Here is an 18,700-nt window from a genome sequence, read left to right as displayed (position 1 = left end):
TAATTTTCACATTTTAGCTCCGTTTTTCGTGAACTTCGCGTTGACATGATCGTAGCGAGACGTAGATTATTTTCATAAATATTTTATCTTGTTTTCTATACTATTGGTGTACTGTTCTAATTATAGGAATGTTTGCTTTGCATGAATGCCTTTGGAATGTTGTATGTTGCCGTGTTGGTCGCGTTTAGACGGTGAGGAGAACGTTGGAGACCAAGAATTCTTCGATGATCAGCAGGACCAGCAAGAGTTTGTGAACCAAGGCAAGTATAGCATGGGATTCACCTTGATGCCTATTCATCATTATTAATTACTCATTTGTATGTGTCTAATTTTGATACCCGTAAGGACATCCTAGTGATTGATTATCACGTTCCTTGTCTCCTATGGGTTAATTGCATATGGGTAGATTACTAGTGCTCTAACTGAACATGATCTATATGATGGTGAATGGTTCTATGGAACTAAAAGTATAACATGATTTATAACAACTGATCCATAGGGCGAAGGTGTAAATGACTTTTGATCATGTTGCTCCCGGCCCTCCATAAGGACTTATCTGTCGGCAAAAGCTAGGACTGACAGTGCAACCGGGAGAGTCATATGGCTCTGACTTTAGCTCAGTAATAGGACCTTTTCTAGCTAGTTAGAGGTTACTTTTTTTACGCAAATGGGGCTTGCCACGTTGGGTATAGGGCTGTTTCTGTTCCTATGTGTATAGCCGCGATGGATATGTGCCATAGGAAAGGGGGTTCCTACATCTGCCTACCAAGGAAACCTAGCGGCCCTAACTTTTCAGAGAAACCTATGAAATGGGTTCATAGTGTACCCTGTCCGCTCACCTTGGCAGTGACATGGGAGTAGTTAACCCGGGCATATGGGAATTACGACTCGCGGTGAATGTGCACCACCTCTGCAGAGGGTTACAAACTGTTATAACAGCCGTGCTCACGGTCACGAGCGGCCCGAAAAACTCACAGAATAACTAGTTACTTGTTGATGATCATTTAAGATGTTCTATGATGATATATGATACACTTGACCCTGATATATGTTCTTATGGGATTAAATGGGAGCTTAAGCATAATTTGATAATACCTGATAATAAAAGCTTGTCTTACTAAAAATGCTAACCGCAGTAAACCAGTGTCAACCTTTTTGAGCTTCATAACCCCATGTTAACTTGTTAAGTACGGGATGTACTTACGCTTGTTTATTTTCTTTATTTGGATAAAAATCCTGGATGGGTAACAGATGATAACGGGTATGAGGAATTTCCTGAGGATTTTTAGGCTTGTGGTCAACCAGTTGACCTTCCCTGTGATGGAGCCCCACGAGAGAGTTATCTTTTTATTTTCCGCTGTGTGATGTAAGACTAAGTTATATTATTGATCTGATGTAAGGACACCGTGATGATACTTTATGTAATTTGTCAGCTTGTGTGTGTGATTGATCTCTGGGCACACACGAGTTTTGTGCATTCAATTTTATCCTTAAAATTGGGTGTGACAACCCATGGAAGGATTGAGCATGAATGTATCAAAAGTTTATGACCATGTTTAGGATAGATGGCTGTATTATCAATAAGGGCAAACTTGTTTGTATATCGGTCATCTAGTGCCACTTGAACGATCTAACTTTGCGTTGTTTCTAGGATCAAGTGGCGTGGTGAATTGAGTGACTAATCCTTTGAAAATTATTTGTAAAAATGCTAATACACATTCACATGGTGGTGTACACTTAGTGGTGTTGGCACATTTGCAAAGGAGAAGTTGTTGAAGTTGAATTAAAAGCATTAAATTAGGCTAGTCTCAATGGGATTTTCTCAGTTTGTAAGACTCATACTCTCATATGTTGAAAATGGTGTAGACAAGTTTCATTCTCATAAAACTCATTTCATCATAAAAAAATATCATCTTCCTCTTAATCCATGCTATGCCATGTTAACTTATTTAATCTCCATGAAACTCCCATGAAATTCTCACTGAGACTAATCTTAGGACGCGTTTGGTAGGGTTCTAGATTCTAGTAAAAACATTTCAAATCCTGATTCCCTTCGGAAACATTTCTATGATGAATTAGAATCATTTTGTTAAACCGTTTGACTAGCTCACTAATTTTTTAAAAATTAGAATTGGAATCATGAGAAACAAGGTCATAGGTGTTTCTCTGGACAACTGATTTTTTTAAAAAACTTTTATCTGTTTGTGACGTTTGGTAATGATTCTACTGAGAATCTGAAACGTTTCTCACTGCCAAACACATTCTTTATGAATTCGCTAAGACTCCCAACATCTTTATTTACATTTAGAAGTTTCCAATTGCCACCATCAAATGAACCTACTATTCAAAACATTCCTTGTTAGGCAAATGGGTTTCAGATATGTTTTCGCGCTTCTCATGATCACTCAAAAAACAAAAAGAACAAACACAAATACACGATCCTCGTTATCTGACAAGAACCTTGGAAAGGCAGGTGTAGGAGTTTTATTTTTTCAAGGTGAAGCTTCAGAAGGCATGCCCCAATAAACATTGCAATCAGCGCCAAGGCAAGCACCTCCTTTCATGCATCCTGTTTGCTTTGCAGGACCGCACTACTTGCAGCCTCTATGCTTCATGACAGATCACTGGACTGGAGCATCAAACCGTCATCGCTGCACGCCTTCACCAGCATCTCGCCAGCTGCATGCCTGCATCATGAAATCATTCATATCAAAGCGGAGTAAAGGTACCCAGAGCGTTGCTAGTGTGTAAAATTAGAAAATAAATCATACACATGTAAACTATCTGAATATTGGTCCTATTCCTGGGGACAAGTTATTTTCCATAAAAGTTTCCCTGCATGGTAAAAGCCTAGAAGGACACCCAGACCGTTCATCACCCATCCTGTTTGTCTGCCGATATGCCGGTACATGTAGGGGACATCATGGTTTTTAGATGCTAAACTTGCCTTCTTAGGCAGAACCTGTGTGCTCCCGTACCAGTAGTTTGCATCTCCTTTTATCAAAGCGGCAAGGAATGACTACAGCCCTATGGCTGAGGGGCTTCTTTTGCCCTTTCACTTTAAACTTGGAGCCTAGGATGGAATTCACCATTTTTCAATGATGTAATCTTATATACTCCACTTTGCCTTTTGCTTTCCTCCTCCCCTTTTCTTTTCTCTTTTCTTTATTTCTAGTCCTACTTCTCACTCTATCACCACCTGTTCCTAAGCTGACACTTTAAGCATCTTCTCTTTGCTTGTTCAGGCAGGCATGGACAGAACCTTCTAATATTAAAACAATGACGGTTGGATCACCATGCTTGCACACCATTACCTTCATTTCTGTGAACCAGTGAGCCTGAGCTCTTGTCACCATGGCAGGGCTTAGCACCAGTGCAGGGCCCTCCTGTTGTAAATGTGTACCATGAGAAATCCATGATCCTACCGGATGTGTCGAGGGTGCTGACATGCCTGTACGAGAAAAATGTCAAATTTGAGACATTCAAAGCCTCTTACAAGGACATACTCAGCCTCCAGGTACTTGCTATATACACCAAGGTTTTTTGCAACTCCCAAATAGTTGACGCAGCTGTTGTTTAGCTTACACAACATAACATCTTCTCTGCAGGCGTCCAGGAGTGTTCCAGTTCCGTTCTACGATGGACCCATATTTCTGCAAGGTACAGCTGCAATTTTGTTACGTACTCAAGCTGTACAGATTTATATGTCATTGCCTCGTTGGGTAGTGTGGTTACAGTACATACTGTTTTGCATGTTACATATGCACATGATAAAATGATATGTTGTCCAAGTGAAATAACTTCAGTAGGTGAATCACATAATCCAAGAAATAATCGGCATGAGTAGCTTTATGAATAACATTTTCTAGTAAAAGACAAGAGTATGCATTCAGAAAAAGAAAAGAAAAAAGAAACAAGTAAAAATGAATTGTACTCATTGAAAACAATCAGATTACAAGAAGAGTAAAAAGGTAATTCTGATCATTCCAAGGCTTCTCAATGGAATAGAAGTGGTTCTCCATTGAAGTTGCAAAAAAAAAAAAAAAAAAAAAAACTTCCAATTATTAGTTCAGGCTACAATGATCATACTATAAGCCGATGTTTTGTATCAGTCTATTCATCTTAAATTGTTATTACATCTTTAACAGCCACAAAAGTTCTATTTTCTTCTTTGAATTAGCTACTTAATAAATAATATATTGATTAAGAACTAGAGTCTACATAATTTATGCATACAAGTTTAATTCAGTGTATATGTACTAATATAGGAGACATGCTGATGAAGTTGTTCTGTCATCAATATTGAGCAGTTATTTCTGTGTGAAGAAAATGTGCCAGATATTAAAAATGTAAACCTTGATATGTGTCAGCCCTCAATTGTTCTAACCAGTATCATCTTCTTCCTGACAATGGAACGTTTGAAAGTAGCAGGACACAAAAAAAGGACTGCACATAGACTACACTGTTTTGGGCCCCAGGCTCTTAGTGCATATCTTGTTCAAGCCAAGTAAGTGTAAATCTTTAAACCAAAAAGAATTGCCTGGCAAGAAAAAAATGCCATGGGAACACCTGTAGATTCAATTCAATAAATCTAATTTCTAGGAATCTTAGAAGATTATATAGGATCTCCATTGTCTCCCAATGTGACATGAAATTCAAAACGAAACAAAGAAAGAAATAAGTTCTGTAGCCTTGGGTTATATGTTTATTCTGCAGCATTCTGTTTGCCAAGTTTTTACCCACTTCCATTTCAATGCACAAGCCATAATGAAAAATAAGGAATTATTGCTCATTGAATTTTAGGGTACACTGGCTTGTTCTCATTCATGCATGAAACATAAGCAGAAAACTTTTCCAGTATCAATTCGGAAATGGAATGCAATGTTGTTTAAATGTTTCACACAAATGTTTTCGGAATGAAAAGATGTATGAAGCACTTCAACATGGTTGTACAAGCATTATTGCATGGTACTAACACAACATGGTGCTCCTTTCCATATTCTCTCTCCATCTCAAAGTGTAGGTCATTTTAGTTTGTCCAATGTCCAACTTCGCTAACTTCAACCATTAAATAAAAATATATATTAACATCTACAATACCAAATAAATACACTATCAAGACATATTATATGGTGGATTTAACAGATCTAAATTTATGCCGTACATGTTAGTGCATTTTTTTCTATAAGTTTGGTCAAAGCTTGAGAAGTTTGACTTAAAACAAAACTACAATGACCTACAATTGGGATGGAGAGAGTATTAACAAAATGAAATTTAAACCACAAAATAAAATTTTCAGCAAAGTTAAGTGACAGTAGTTCATTACTAGCTACTTGGACTAAATAAGAAAAATCAGAGGTAGAATGCAAATTGACCTGTCCTGTAATCTGCAGATTCAAGAGCAATCTGTCGCTATATAGCAGAGACCTACGAGCATCAAGGGTATCCTTTCCTTCTGGGAAAGGATGTCCTCGAGAGGGCTTCAATTGAACAATGGCTCCGGAACGAGGAGCATGCCTTCGATCCTCCGAGCCGGGCATTGTTCTGCCACCTTGCCTTCCCACTGGAAGACGAGGATGATGACTATGATGAAGACATCAACAGAGAGATGCGGAAGCTGGAGGAAGTCCTAGAAGTTTACGAGCAGAGGCTTGGTGAGATCGAGTTCCTTGCGGGGAATAAATTCACCCTTGCTGACCTTGTTCACCTGCCAGGCACCCACCACGTCATCACATCCGAGAGGTTCGCTTACTTGTATGACTCGAGGAAGAATGTGCAGAGGTGGTGGAACACAATCTCTGCCCGTGATTCCTGGCAGCAGGTGCTGAAGGACATGAAGGCTGTGGAGGAGGAGCACAGAAAGGAGGAACTCAAGAAGGAGCAGCAACAATGGCAGACAGAGTATTTGCAGCAAGAGGGTACAAAGTCACAGACAGTGCTTGTTCCTCCTCCCAGCACTGGAACCATCATAACCTCCATTCCATCAGCTCCACAAGAACATGAAACTGCCTCTGAGCTTAAGCCTTCTTCATCTATCCAAAGAAATGAAGGTGGCTTCTTTACAACCACTGAAAAACATCCACCAACAACAAGGCAGAGAGATCCTAACACTCAGAAACCACCTAGCAGTGTCCAGAACACTAAAAGTAGCTTCTTCCAGCCTTCCACTACAACTACCACTACCAAGATGGATCAGAGAAGCGATTCAGAGAATCCCAGTCAGAAAGGTGCCTCAACTCCTAGCAAAACCAGTCAAAGGCAAGCTGGTGCCCTAGCTGACACCAAGAGAGCAACTGAAGCTGATCAAGATAGGGCTCCATCTCCAGCTCAGAAATCAGGTGTCCAGGATGTCCAGAAACAAGCTAAGGCAATACCTACTGAGCAGAAAGTATCTGGCACATCACCAAGGCAAGTAGAATCTGAAGAAGATACTCAGGATGGCACTGATGGAGATGAAAGATTCTCAACTAAGAGGCTCCGGAGAATGTTTAATCCAGATGCTCAAGGTTCTCAAGACCCAACCATGGAGGAGGAAGCACCTGTCATCAAGGATCCTTCAGGTGTGCATAACAGAGAAAAGCAAACCACAACAGTCCCAGCCAACAAAATAACCAGCTCTCCATCAACAGGCACAAGAGCCCCTTATACTCCAGAAGCTGCAGATGAAAGGGGAGACATTTCGCCACCTATAGGAGTGCCTTACAATGATCGTGCTACTGCTAGGCCAGGATATTCACAAAGCATCCAACAAGTACCTCCTCCTACTCCTACCAATGACAAGTTGGCCAAAACAGAAGGTGTTGACATAAGAACACCACAACGTGCATCGCAGCAAACCCCAGCTGATGCTAAAAGTGGTCCAGAACTGATGCAAGGAGCTGACCCACGTGCTCGTATTGTCAGTGATGAACAGACAAAGAAGAGTTCCACCATGGGCGAAAGAGCTCCAGAGGCTACAAGGAAAGGTTCTGACAGTCAAGGTACATCAGCATCAGTCCAAAAAGCAATTCTTGATACTTATGGGAAGCAAGCACCAGCTAGCCAAATCCCAGGTGTTCAAGATACTGGTGACCGTGACACAAACAAAAAATCTATTGTTGGCAAAAGGGCAGCAGAACCAACTTCAGGAACCCTCGGTGATAAATCAACCAAAGCAGCAATGGTCGATCCAAGTGCAGCATTTCCTGCACCAGTGCGAACACAAGCTTCTGTTGGACAAAATGCTTCTGTAGATCCCAGTGAAGGAAATCTTGATGAGAATGGCAAGAACAAGGCAGCCAAATCATCTTCTGATGATCCAAGAAGCAAGCTCCTAATTACACCAGGAAATGCTAGCACCAAATCCAGACACACAAAACCGTGCAACTTCAGGTAAAGAGCTAATACTGGAAAAAATTGCTTAATCTCATAATTAATCTGATGAAATACTGAAACTGCACCTTTGTTACCTATGATGATCTGCACTGACCATTGCCCAACAGAACATAGAAGCATGCTCCTAAGCAGTTGCCTCAAACAAGGCACCAAATCTTCACAAAAGTAGCAGCTCTAAATTTCTTAATGTGTTTCATGCACAAAATACCCCAACCAAGTCTTAGTATTTAAGAAAACTATTCTGCATTTATTTGCCACTATCAATTTACAGTCCTAAAATTGTGTCTCATATAGCAGGACTGTAGAAGACTGTTAGGAGCCTCTTAAGGAAAGATTTAGGTACAATGCTAGTTTAGACAACTAAGCTGTCAGTCTAAATCTAGTTAATGTTTGTCTTTATGATAAGTAGTCTGTAGTCCATGTCTTTGGGAGAGAAGTTCTCTATAACCTCATCGATGTGCTGGCTGATCATATTCATGACATAATGCAGGCCAATTGTCGAAACCATCACCACAATTATCTTCTTTATCTAATACAAGGAACGAGAAGACCAGTATTGCTGAAACCAGTCAAACCAGTGTGGTATCGCCCAATAGGCAACCTGGTGGGCAAGCTCCCAGGAATACTGGAGTACTTTCTTCTGTGCCTCCACGAGTGAAACCACCTGAAGATAATAATAATAAGGGTAAAGCATACGAGGAAGAAGCAGTCGAACAGGTAGCAAGAGATCAATCCAAGGCTCAGCTAGCTGAAAACAAGAAGCAAGGTGATTATGCAGCACCAGTCACTAGAATTGGCAAGAGCAAAGAGGAAGATTCCTTGGCAGATGCCAGTAGCTATAACATGGGACAAGCTCAAGCAACAACAACTGGTGAACCATCCAAGCTACAGATACAGTCTGACCAGAACAAGCCTCAAGCATCTAAAGATGATGGCAAGCAAACCGACGAGACAGCAAATTCTCCTACCTTAGCAACATCCGAAGAAGTATTGCCTTCAAACCCTGAGAAGAGCAAGCAACTGCAAGGAGACAAGTCTGCTATAACACAGCAAGAAAATGTGAAGCAGGGTTCTGAAGCTGCATCACTGGGGTCAGGAGCAGAGCAGCAAAGGAAGAAGGATCTCCCCACAAATGCTGATAAGAACTATGAGAAAAGTTCAGAAGTTATTTCTGAAGAAAAAATCACCTCTGATACTCAGCAAGTGAAGAACAGCAGAAATGATAGCACATCAGATAGGTCAATCAAACCCAGCCAGTCAGAGGGTAACAAAGATAATCTTCCTGAATCAGAGAGACGCGGCACATAGATGAACCTATGAAGTACCTCCTTTATGTCATTTTCCTGAGGTTTCTTTGTTGGGGTCTTATCTACCTTACCACTTCCACATGTTTATGTAATAAGGTCTCTAATCTTAGCACCTTCAGACCAATCGTGGCCAAGTTCATCTATATGACATGTTATTTCGCTCTTTTTCTGTTGATCAATGACTTGTTTAGACATCAAAGTCCTCATTCCAGTTATGAATCACGCATACATAAAATTCAGCTTCCACATACATATATTCCTGTGTAGATTATATCCATGTATACGTCTAATTCCTTTGTGAACTATCTCCATTTGTCAATCTAGTTGTCATACACCTAATTAGAGGCCCGCACGCAGGGATTAGTGGGCCAAGTGAGGCCCAAAGGAGGGCGATGGCCGGCGCCCCCTCAGCCTCCTTCACCTGGAAGGAATTAAGAATAAACAGGGAATTAAATTAGGAGTTTGATTGAGGATTAAGATTAGATTTGTTAAGACAGGAGTTTGGTTTGCATAGGAAAGGAGGATCCAATCTATAAGGATATCTCCCGTAGGTTGCTTGGAATACAAGTCCTATAGGGACTATAAATATAGGGGAGATGTAATCATTTTAATCTAAGCAAGAATAGAGCAATTGCTCCTTCCCCTACCTCCTCCTCTCCCTGCCGTCGCCCTCCCCTCTCCCCGCGCCGACTCCCTTTCCCACGCCCTCTGCCCTAGCCGCCATCCCCCCTCCCTCGGGTTGGATTGCCACACTAGTTGTCTTCAATTTCCAGGTCTTCAACTATGGTTTCCTCTAAACCAGCATTGTAGGGGAACCTCGGAGAAGTTACCAGCCCATTACAATTTAGAATATAGAACTGATTGTTTAGTAGCTTAGAATAGTTTGGTCTTGGTTTGATGGGAAGTTGTTTGGCTGTATGAGGGAAGAATGCAGCCACCACACAAATCAATATATAGTTTGGTCTTGGAGATGCTCAGTTAGCACCAACGATATAGATATTGATGGGATAAGTCTCTGTATTGGCTGGTCTTTGTGGGGCTGCAGCATCCTTGACTGCATTGGCTGCATGGTGGTCTTGCTGCTCAAGGACAGCATCAAGGACAGCATCCTTTACTGGCTAGGACAGCATCTTAGCATCTAGGATAGCACCTTAGCATCTAGGACAGCATCTTAGCAGCACCTTAGCATCTAGGACAGCATCTTAGCATTTAGGACAGCATCTGTTTTAACATCTTGGCATATGCTTGACTGGCTAGCAGCCTATAAATATGTATCCCCAACCCCTCAGGTTGGTATGGCATTTGGAAATATACCAGAAAATTGTCCCAACTCCTACTGTCATCCTCTCTCGATGAGAGTAAGAATTCTGCTACTACCAAGAGTACGAATTCAGCGACTAACAACTGGTATCAGAGCCGTATTATCCTGTAGCTCATCTTTCCTAGCCTCGCAACAGCCCCAGCTAGGAGCAGCAGCAGCTCCGGCCGCTCCTGCTCACTCCTCTCCCTCTACGCAGACGAGCAGCAGCTCATCTGAAGCAGCCCTCTCCCCACGCAGCAGCCCCCCGGTAGCGCGTCATGTCCGCAGGGCAGTCTCAGCGCTCGGTCGCCTCGAGCACGCAGCGTCGGCAGGAGGCCGAACTTGCCGCGGCAGAGGAACGCGAGTGAGCGGCGGCAGAGACCGCTACGGCGGCGGCAAGGGCGTCGAGGCTGGCAGCGGCGGAGCTGGCAGTAGCCAGAGCGGAGGCGGAAGCAGCGGCGGCGGCGGATGCAGCGCGTGCGGCGACAGCAGAGGTCGAGGCCCTGCGCGGCAGCATCAACAGCTCCGTTTCTGCTGACGACAGCGCCGACACGGACCTCGAGCTGCTGGGGAGGGAGGCAGGATGAGCGCGGGCGGTGCAGTGGGCACCCGCGCACTCCCACGAGCGCGACGGCAGCCCAGACAGGCGTGGACGCGCCGGCGGCGCTCCTGGAGGAGGCGTGTACGGCGGCGGCGCTCCTGGAGGAGGCACGCACGGCGGCGGCGCTCCTAGAGGAGGCGCGCACGGCAACGTTGGCGGATGGATCGATGGAGAGCGCGGCCTTCACAGGCAGCGTGGCTCTCTCTCCCCGGATCGGTACCGTGGTTACCACGGGCTCCAGGCTGTCATCAGGTACGTCGGCCCCGGCGGTGGGTGGCCTACCCTAACTAAGACCAACTACGTCGAGTGGGCTGCGGTGATGAGGATAAAGCTCCAGGTGTGGCACATGTGGGAGGCAGTCCGGTACGGTGACGTCGACTATGACCTAGATCGACGGGCGCTGGATGCCTTCATCGCTGCAGTCCCGCCCGAGATGTAGTTCTCGCTTACCAACAAGCGGACTGCCAAGGAGGCTTGGGAAGCCATCGCTGCGGCACGCATCGGCAGCGACCGCGCCCGCAAGTCCACACTGCAGGCACTTCGCAAAGAGTGGGAGAACCTGGCCTTCAAGCCAGGTGAGGACGTTGATGACTTTGCTCTGTCTCAACACTCTGTTGCAGAAGATGGTGTAGTTCGGCGATGACACCTACGGCGAGGAGAAAGCTGTCGAAAAGCTCTTCCGTTGCATCCCCGAGAAGTACAAGAAGATGGCTCGCTCGATCGAGTCCCTGCTGGATCTCTCCACAATGTCGATCGAGGAGGCGATAGGTCGCCTCAAGGTCATCGACAACGATGAGCCACAATCTCTCTTAGGGCCCATCACCACTTGCGGGAAGCTCCTTCTCACTCGGGAGCAGTGGGATGCCTGCCAAGATGACCAGAAGAAGGGGGAGCCTTCTTCCGCGACTGGCAGCAGCAAGCGTGCAAGCCACGCAAGGCACGCAGAGACGCCCAGGCCAGGGCACGAGGACGTGCCAAGGGTAATGCCCGCAGAGGCGCCCAGGGCGGCGCCGCCGGCATGCACAAGCCGGCACGAGATGACGCCTACCGCAACTGCGGCCAGCTTGGCCATTGGGCCAAGGACTGTCGACAGCCATGACTCGGCCAGGCCCACGTCGCACAGGCGGAGGAGGAGCCGGCTCTATTCATGGCACATGCAAGCATCGAGCTACCTCCAGCGGCACCAGCCGCAGCGGCTCTCCTCCACCTTGACGAGCCAAAAGCACACGTCCTCCTCGGCGTTGGCTCCGGCAACGACAAGGCTGACGGGTGGTGCCTCGACACCGGCGCCACCCATCACATGACCAGTCGACGGGAGTTCTTCACCGAGCTTGACTCTAGCGTCCGAGGCTCCGTCAAGTTTGGGGATGCCTCCGGCATGGAGATCAAGGGCGTCGGCTCCGTCATCTTCACCGCCGTGCTCGGCTCCGTCATCTTCACCGCCGTGTCTGGTGAGCACAGGCTGTTCACCGGAGTCTACTACATCCCCGCGTTGAGGAACTCCATCATCAGCTTGGGACAGCTGGATGAGAACGCTTCGTGCGTGGTGGTTGAGGATGGAGTCATGAGGATTTGGGATCGCCATCACCGCCTTCTCACCAAGGTATCCAGAAGCGCAAATCGACTCTACATCCTTAACGTGCAGGTGGCACAACCCCTCTGTCTCGCTGCTCGTCGGGATGACGAGGCGTGGCAGTGGCACGAGCGCTTCGGGCACCTTCATTTCGAGGCCCTGAAGCGGCTCAGTGCCACGGAGATGGTGCGAGGCCTGCCGTGCCTCGACCATGTGGAGCAGCTCTGCATGTTGACGAAGTAGAGGCGACTCCCCTTTCCCCAGCGGGCGAGCTTTCGAGCCAAGGAGAGGCTCGAGCTTGTGCACGGGGACTTGTGTAGCCCGGTGACACCGGCCACACCGGGAGGACGACGCTACTTCCTGCTACTCGTCGATGACCTCTCCCGCTACATGTGGGTGATGGTCCTCGGCAGTAAGGGAGAGGCTACGGACGCCATCAGGCGCTCGCAGGCTATTGCGGAGGCGGAGTGCGGCCGCAAGCTGCGCGTGCTGCGCACCGACAATGGCGGCGAATTCATGGTGGCTGAATTCATGTCGTACTGCGCTGATGAGGGCATTCAGCGCCACTACTCCGCGCTGTACAACCCACAATAGAACGGCGTCGTCGAGCGGCGCAACCAGACGGTTGTGGGGATGGCTCGGGCCCTTCTCAAGCACAGGGAGATGCCGACTGTCTTCTGGGGAGAGGCGGTGGTGTCGGTCGTCTACATCCTCAACCGCTCGCCTACCAAGGCGCTCGACGGCAGGACGTCGTACGAGGCTTAGCATGGGCGCAAGCCGGCGGTCTCCCACTTGCGGGTCTTCGGCTGCCTCGCGTTCGCCAAGGAACTTGGCCACATCAGCAAGCTCGACGACAGGAGCACTCCGGGAGTATTCATCGGCTACGTGGAGGGCTCGAAGGCCTACCGCATCCTCGACCCAAAGACACAGCGTGTGCGCACGGCGCGCAACGTTGTGTTCGACGAAGGGCGAGGATGGGCGTGGGACAAGGCGGTGGATGACGGCTTGGCTCCGACGTACGACGACTTCACTGTCGAGTACATCCACTTTGAGGGAGCTAGGGGAGTAGGCAGCTCTTCTTCGGCGAGTGCGTCTACCCCAGTCCCCAAGCCTCCACCGACCCCGGCGCCTGCTACTCCGACAGCACCATGCTCTCTAGCTAGGACCTCAGTTGCAATGAGTCCTTCGCCGACTCCACCACAGTCGGCACCGCCACGCACTCCAGCACCGACAGGCACCTCTCCGGGCACGTCTACTCCAACACCAGCTCGTGTCGAGCACAACCCGGTTGACCTCGCTACTCCGCTCTCTCACGACGAGGAGCGCATCGACGCGTACCATGATGGCGAGCCATTGCGGTACCGTACGATGGAGAACCTTCTCGGCGACCAGCCGGTGCCGGGACTGGTGCCTCACGACCTGGAGGCGCAGTTGCACCTTGCGTGTGACGATGGCGAGCCTCGGTCGTTTGCAGAGGCCAAGAGACACGCGGCATGACACGTCGCGATGCAATTGGAGATGGATGCGGTTGAGAAGAACCGCACCTGGGAGCTTGCTGACCTTCCTCGTGGTCACCGCACGATCACCCTTAAGTGGGTGTACAAGCTGAAGAGGGATGAAGCTGGCGCCATCGCCAAGCACAAGGCTAGCTTGGTGGCATGAGGTTTCGTGCAGCAGGAGGGGGTCGACTTCGACGACGCCTTTGCTCCCGTGGTACGGATGGAGTCCGTGCGACTCCTCCTTGCGCTAGCTGCCCAGGAGGGCTAGCGTGTTCATCACATGGACGTTAAGTCGGCGTTCCTTAATGGCGACTTAAAGGAGGAGGTCTACGTGCACCAGCCGCCGAGATTTGCGATCCCCGGCAAGGAGAGCAAGGTGCTTCGCCTGCACAAGGCCCTCTATGGCTTGCGGCAGGCACCGAGGGCGTGGAATGCCAAGTTGGATTCCACGCTAAAGGAGATGGGCTTCGAGCAAAGCCCGCACGAGGCGCCCATCTACCGACGGGGGAGTGGAGGAAATGCTCTGCTGGTGGGTGTCTACGTCGACGACTTGGTGATCACCGGCACCAAGGATGCGAAGGTGGCGGCATTCAAGGAAGAGACGAAGGCAACCTTCCAGATGAGTGACCTGGGGCCTCTCTCCTTCTACCTGGGAATTTTGCTACTACAAAGAGTAATAATTCAGCGACTAACAGATATAGCATCGTCATTTTGCAAGTTCATCAACAAAGATGTGCATTGGAATTTGGAAACCATCTTCAGAAAACTTCTACAACTACTCAAATTCCCTTGTTAATGTGAGTTGTTTCTCAAATCAAAAGGACCAATCTCTCAGCGCTACTAGTGATGAACGGCGTCTTTGGGAGATAGGAGGCGCACAGAGCCTCTCTTCTTTGACTGGTCCGGCTCATGAAGAGTAGTTGGTTGTCGTCCGGGTGTGTCGATCGCTTGTTTCAGTCCTAACTAACAGGCGAGCATGTAATCACAGAACAATAGACTGGTGTGTTTGTGGGTTCTTGTCCCATTTTTCTTCTTAATAATAATAATGTCTCTTGAGTGTTCGAGAAAAAAAAAAGTTTGTTGTCAAGTGTTTTCCCAATGTCAGAGGGAAGGACATTTCTCACCAAAACTTGCAAAATTGTTGTGTTAGAATAGCCAAAGATAAGTAACATTCAGATAGTCAAAATTGAAAGAATGTTCGAGATTAGATAGGGATCCACTAATCACAAATCATTTTCTGCAGCCACGCAGAAATTAATGGCAATCCGCTTCACTAATTTGCCAACTAGACGGCTTTAAACATTTGACCAAATCAAAAAATCTACTAGAAACACTAGAACTTACCATTGAGTCCAGAAATGATGCTCATCCAGTCATCCTCGAGCGGCGGCGCCGTGCGGCACTCTGGCACGACGGCTCCAACGCCTCCTGCACGCCTGCCTTGCCACCACCGCCCACGGTATGCTAGCAGACGGCAACCTCCTCGGCACGCCTTGAAGGCTGTCGCCGTCCCGTCGTGGCGTCCCTGCTAGCCCGGCACCAGTGGCTGCGGCCGCAAACCATGAAAGACTCTGCATCGGCCGCTGGCTGCGGCCGCACAATGGCTGCGTCCCCTGTGAGCCCATTGCAGTTGCAGCCCACTTAAAACAAACAACGGCCCATTGTGCGCGAATCGTGTCAGGACCTCCCCGGCTAGGTCGGACGCTTTTGCTCAAAAAAAAAAGTAGGTCGGACGCTTGGGCCAAGCGTCGTTAACCACACTTTTAGACCTTGTTTAGATATGGGAGCCAAAGTAAGAAAGGGATAGAAAAAACCTCTAGAGGGGTACTTATGGTGAATGTAGATGCCTCCTTTGACGAAAATACAGGGTGCGGCAGTACCGGAGTTATTACCAGAGACAATTTAGGTTTAGCGATGTGGCATCAAACAGTTCATTCTGAATTTAATTGATGCGCCCATGGCTGAAGCTGCTGCTTTGTAGCACAGCATATTGGATGCAATTGTTTGATTATCTAATCCGATTGTATGGAGGTTGCAGAGACAATGGAAAACGGAGGATTTTCGGCAAATTCGGCTGCTACGGTATAAGATGAATGCAATATCTTTTAGAGTGGGTTTCAGTCAATATCTATTGAACACTGCAGTAGAGAAGCAAATCAAGTGGCACATGAGTTGGCTAGGTGAGCAATGCAAACTAAGGATAATCGTATTTGGGACAATGACCCCCCTAGTTTCATTCTTGATTTTCTGATAAATGATGTAACTATCCTTATTCAATAAAGCCAACCATTTTAAATAAAAAAAGACCTTGTTTAGATCCATATATATAACTAATAGTTTCACCTAAAAAATATAACTAATAGTTAACAGCTAATAATTAATTGTTTAATCCAAAACAGGTTAGCTAATAGATTAGCTAATTGTTAACCGAATACCCAACTAACAACTATTTTACTAATTGAGGCAAAGTAGATAATATTAACTATGAATTATTAGCTACTCCCTCTATTCTAAATTATAAGTCACTTTGACTTTTTTTATTTATCCATTTTGCTATGTATCTACACATATTATTATATCTAAATACATAGCAAAATGGATGTACCAAAAAAGTCAAAACGACTTATAATTTAGAACGGAGGGAGTAGCTAACTATTAGCCGCTAATATATCCAACACATTGCTAAAAAAAGCTAATATATCCAACACAGGGCCTTAGTTCAAACCTCAGTCATTTTGGTTGTCTATGCTGCCCATAAAACACACTTCTATGCAGCCTTCATCTAGGATCTGTTCGCACACGAACACGTCACCGTGTGCCCCCGGCGATGAGCGCGATACGCAGGACACGTCGCCGGAGGAGTCCCGCAGGGAGCGCGATACGCAAGACACGCTGGCGAGGTCTCTTGAGACCCGAAACCCCACACGCCCGGGAGGGACCCCGTCAGGGCGTACGGCGGCTATGGGTTGCCCTGGCCGGCCTGACCGCTCTAGCACTTTGCCGTCGTTGAAGCAACGATCATTGTCAACAACGAAGAACGAAAAGCAATAATAGATTGGAAGACATGACAATAAAAGATAAAAAGTAGATGTATACTGATAGGTTCGATTGTGTGTTGTCAATCGACGGCCACCCTTTATATTTATAGGACGGCTGGTCTTCCCTACGAGTACACGAATCTTTCTAGAATTACAAGCAGACAAGGTTTAATTCAATAGATTTGGCACATGCGCTTTTGGGTTCGGCTCTTTCTATTACCGAACTATTCTTGTCATCCGAATCACTCTTCTCTTTGCCAATTTTATCTACTGGCAACTTTTTTTCTTCTTGCTCCATTCTAGCCCGTATTGTGCCATAATCTATCTTCTTCAAAGTAAATAGAAGTAATAATTTCGGATAGAAGCTTTTCGTGTGCAACTTCATCCCATTCTATCCAGGATTGCCCCCCGACTTTTTCTTCAATGAAACATGTTTGCTGCTGAAACTTTCCAAATGTGCACGGGGCAAATCATATGCTACACTAGTAGATGAAAGCATATGCATGCCTGCTGAAATTTCATGCATTCGGCCATGATTATAAGTTAAATCTGAAGCCGAATTGTGAGCATCAACATGTGCATATGGTGCTGAAAAATTAATAACATGAGCTGTAGCATATGGCGATTGAGAGTAATTAGCCGGATAAGTTCTAGACACATGGCCAATTCTCCCATCCATCGGCATATTTTGAGATGAACTCACATATTGGGGATTAGTTGTCGATGAATAATAAGAAGAAGCATCCCCTTGCATGCTATTTAAATTTTGATCATGGGATGTTTTATAATGATTAACTGGACTCATCATGTTGTTCATTGGCATATGGATTTGTAGGGTTGCCGATGCATGATGGTTCAAATACATATGTTGTGTATTGCTAGCATCATAACAATTTGAAGCATAAAAATTATTTTGAACCGGCTTTTGCATGTAATCAGATGCATAATTAGAAACTTGAGGGCTAGCAATACATCATGCTTGTCAAAAAATCTAGCAACATTAACATATGAATTATTTGCATCTACAAAATTAAATTGGTTACTCATACTGTGGTTGTAGATTGCAAATCCTTGATGATGACCTCCTCGCAGCAGCAGCGATCATGGAGACTGTCGAAACTTCGTTCCCCAGCGGAGTCGCACAAAAGTGTGTTCGCACACGAACACGGACCATGTGCCCCCGGCGATGAGCGCGATACGCAGGACACGTCGCGCAGAGGAGCCTCGCAGGGAGCGCGATATGCAAGACACGCCGGCGAAGTCTCTTAAGACCCGAAACCCCACACGCCTGGGAGGGACCCGTCAGGGCGTACAGCGGCTATGGGCTGCCCTGGCCAGCCTGACTGCTCTAGGGCTTCGCCGTCGTTGAAGCAACGATCATTGTCAACAACGAAGAAGGAAAAGCAATAATAGATTGGAAGACATGACAATAAAAGATAAAAAGTAGATGTATACTGATAGGTTCGATTGTGTGTTGTCAATCGACGGTCACCCTTTATATTTATAGGGCGGCTAATCTTCCCTACGAGTACACCAATCTTTCTAGAATTACAAGCAGACAAGGTTTATTTCCTTTTGCTGGCAGCCGCACCAATTTCTATGTCCGAGTAGAATACGACGGCCCACCTCCGCGTATGTTCGAGCTTGCCTTTCTTGCTTCACAGATGTACGTTATGCAATATTAAATTAGGAAACAATTTAGATTTGCCTTCTTGCTTGGTGATCAACGTATAGCTGCCGGACTTGATGCAGTATACCAGGCACTAAGCTCTCGAGTCCCGTCCGTATAGGCACGGCTAGGTTCCAAACACATGTTCATTAAAATAATGTGAATATATGCCTCAATCTGCATGTACGTACCTCTTGATGGTCTTCAAACTAGCTAGCAATTACTATGCATGCCAAATTAAACACCCGTCGGTCAAAATAGTCATGTTGCACTCAATCTCTTCATGTCGCCTGTATCCAAGCATTGAAAACCAATCTCCTTTCCTAATTGATCTCCTTC

General features: G+C 46.5%; 1 long non-coding RNA gene and 1 pseudogene across 1 annotated transcript; one reads left to right on the top strand and one right to left on the bottom strand.

Moving 5' to 3' along the window:
• Positions 1 to 2,280: 2,280 nt before the first annotated feature.
• On the bottom strand, positions 2,281 to 15,208 carry LOC136471740 (uncharacterized). Its single transcript, XR_010762101.1, has 4 exons — positions 14,999 to 15,208; positions 3,586 to 3,653; positions 3,315 to 3,451; positions 2,281 to 2,687 (listed from the first exon to the last, which is right to left on the bottom strand). It is a non-coding gene; the product is annotated as an uncharacterized lncRNA (long non-coding RNA).
• On the top strand, positions 3,355 to 8,813 carry LOC136471739 (uncharacterized; annotated as a pseudogene).
• Positions 15,209 to 18,700: the final 3,492 nt, after the last annotated feature.

This window comes from Miscanthus floridulus, chromosome 8 (assembly GCF_019320115.1).
Source record: "Miscanthus floridulus cultivar M001 chromosome 8, ASM1932011v1, whole genome shotgun sequence".
Classification (NCBI taxonomy): domain Eukaryota; kingdom Viridiplantae; phylum Streptophyta; class Magnoliopsida; order Poales; family Poaceae; genus Miscanthus; species Miscanthus floridulus.
The sequence above is the reverse complement of the archived record's forward strand: the minus strand, read 5'-3'. Positions and strand labels throughout refer to the sequence as shown.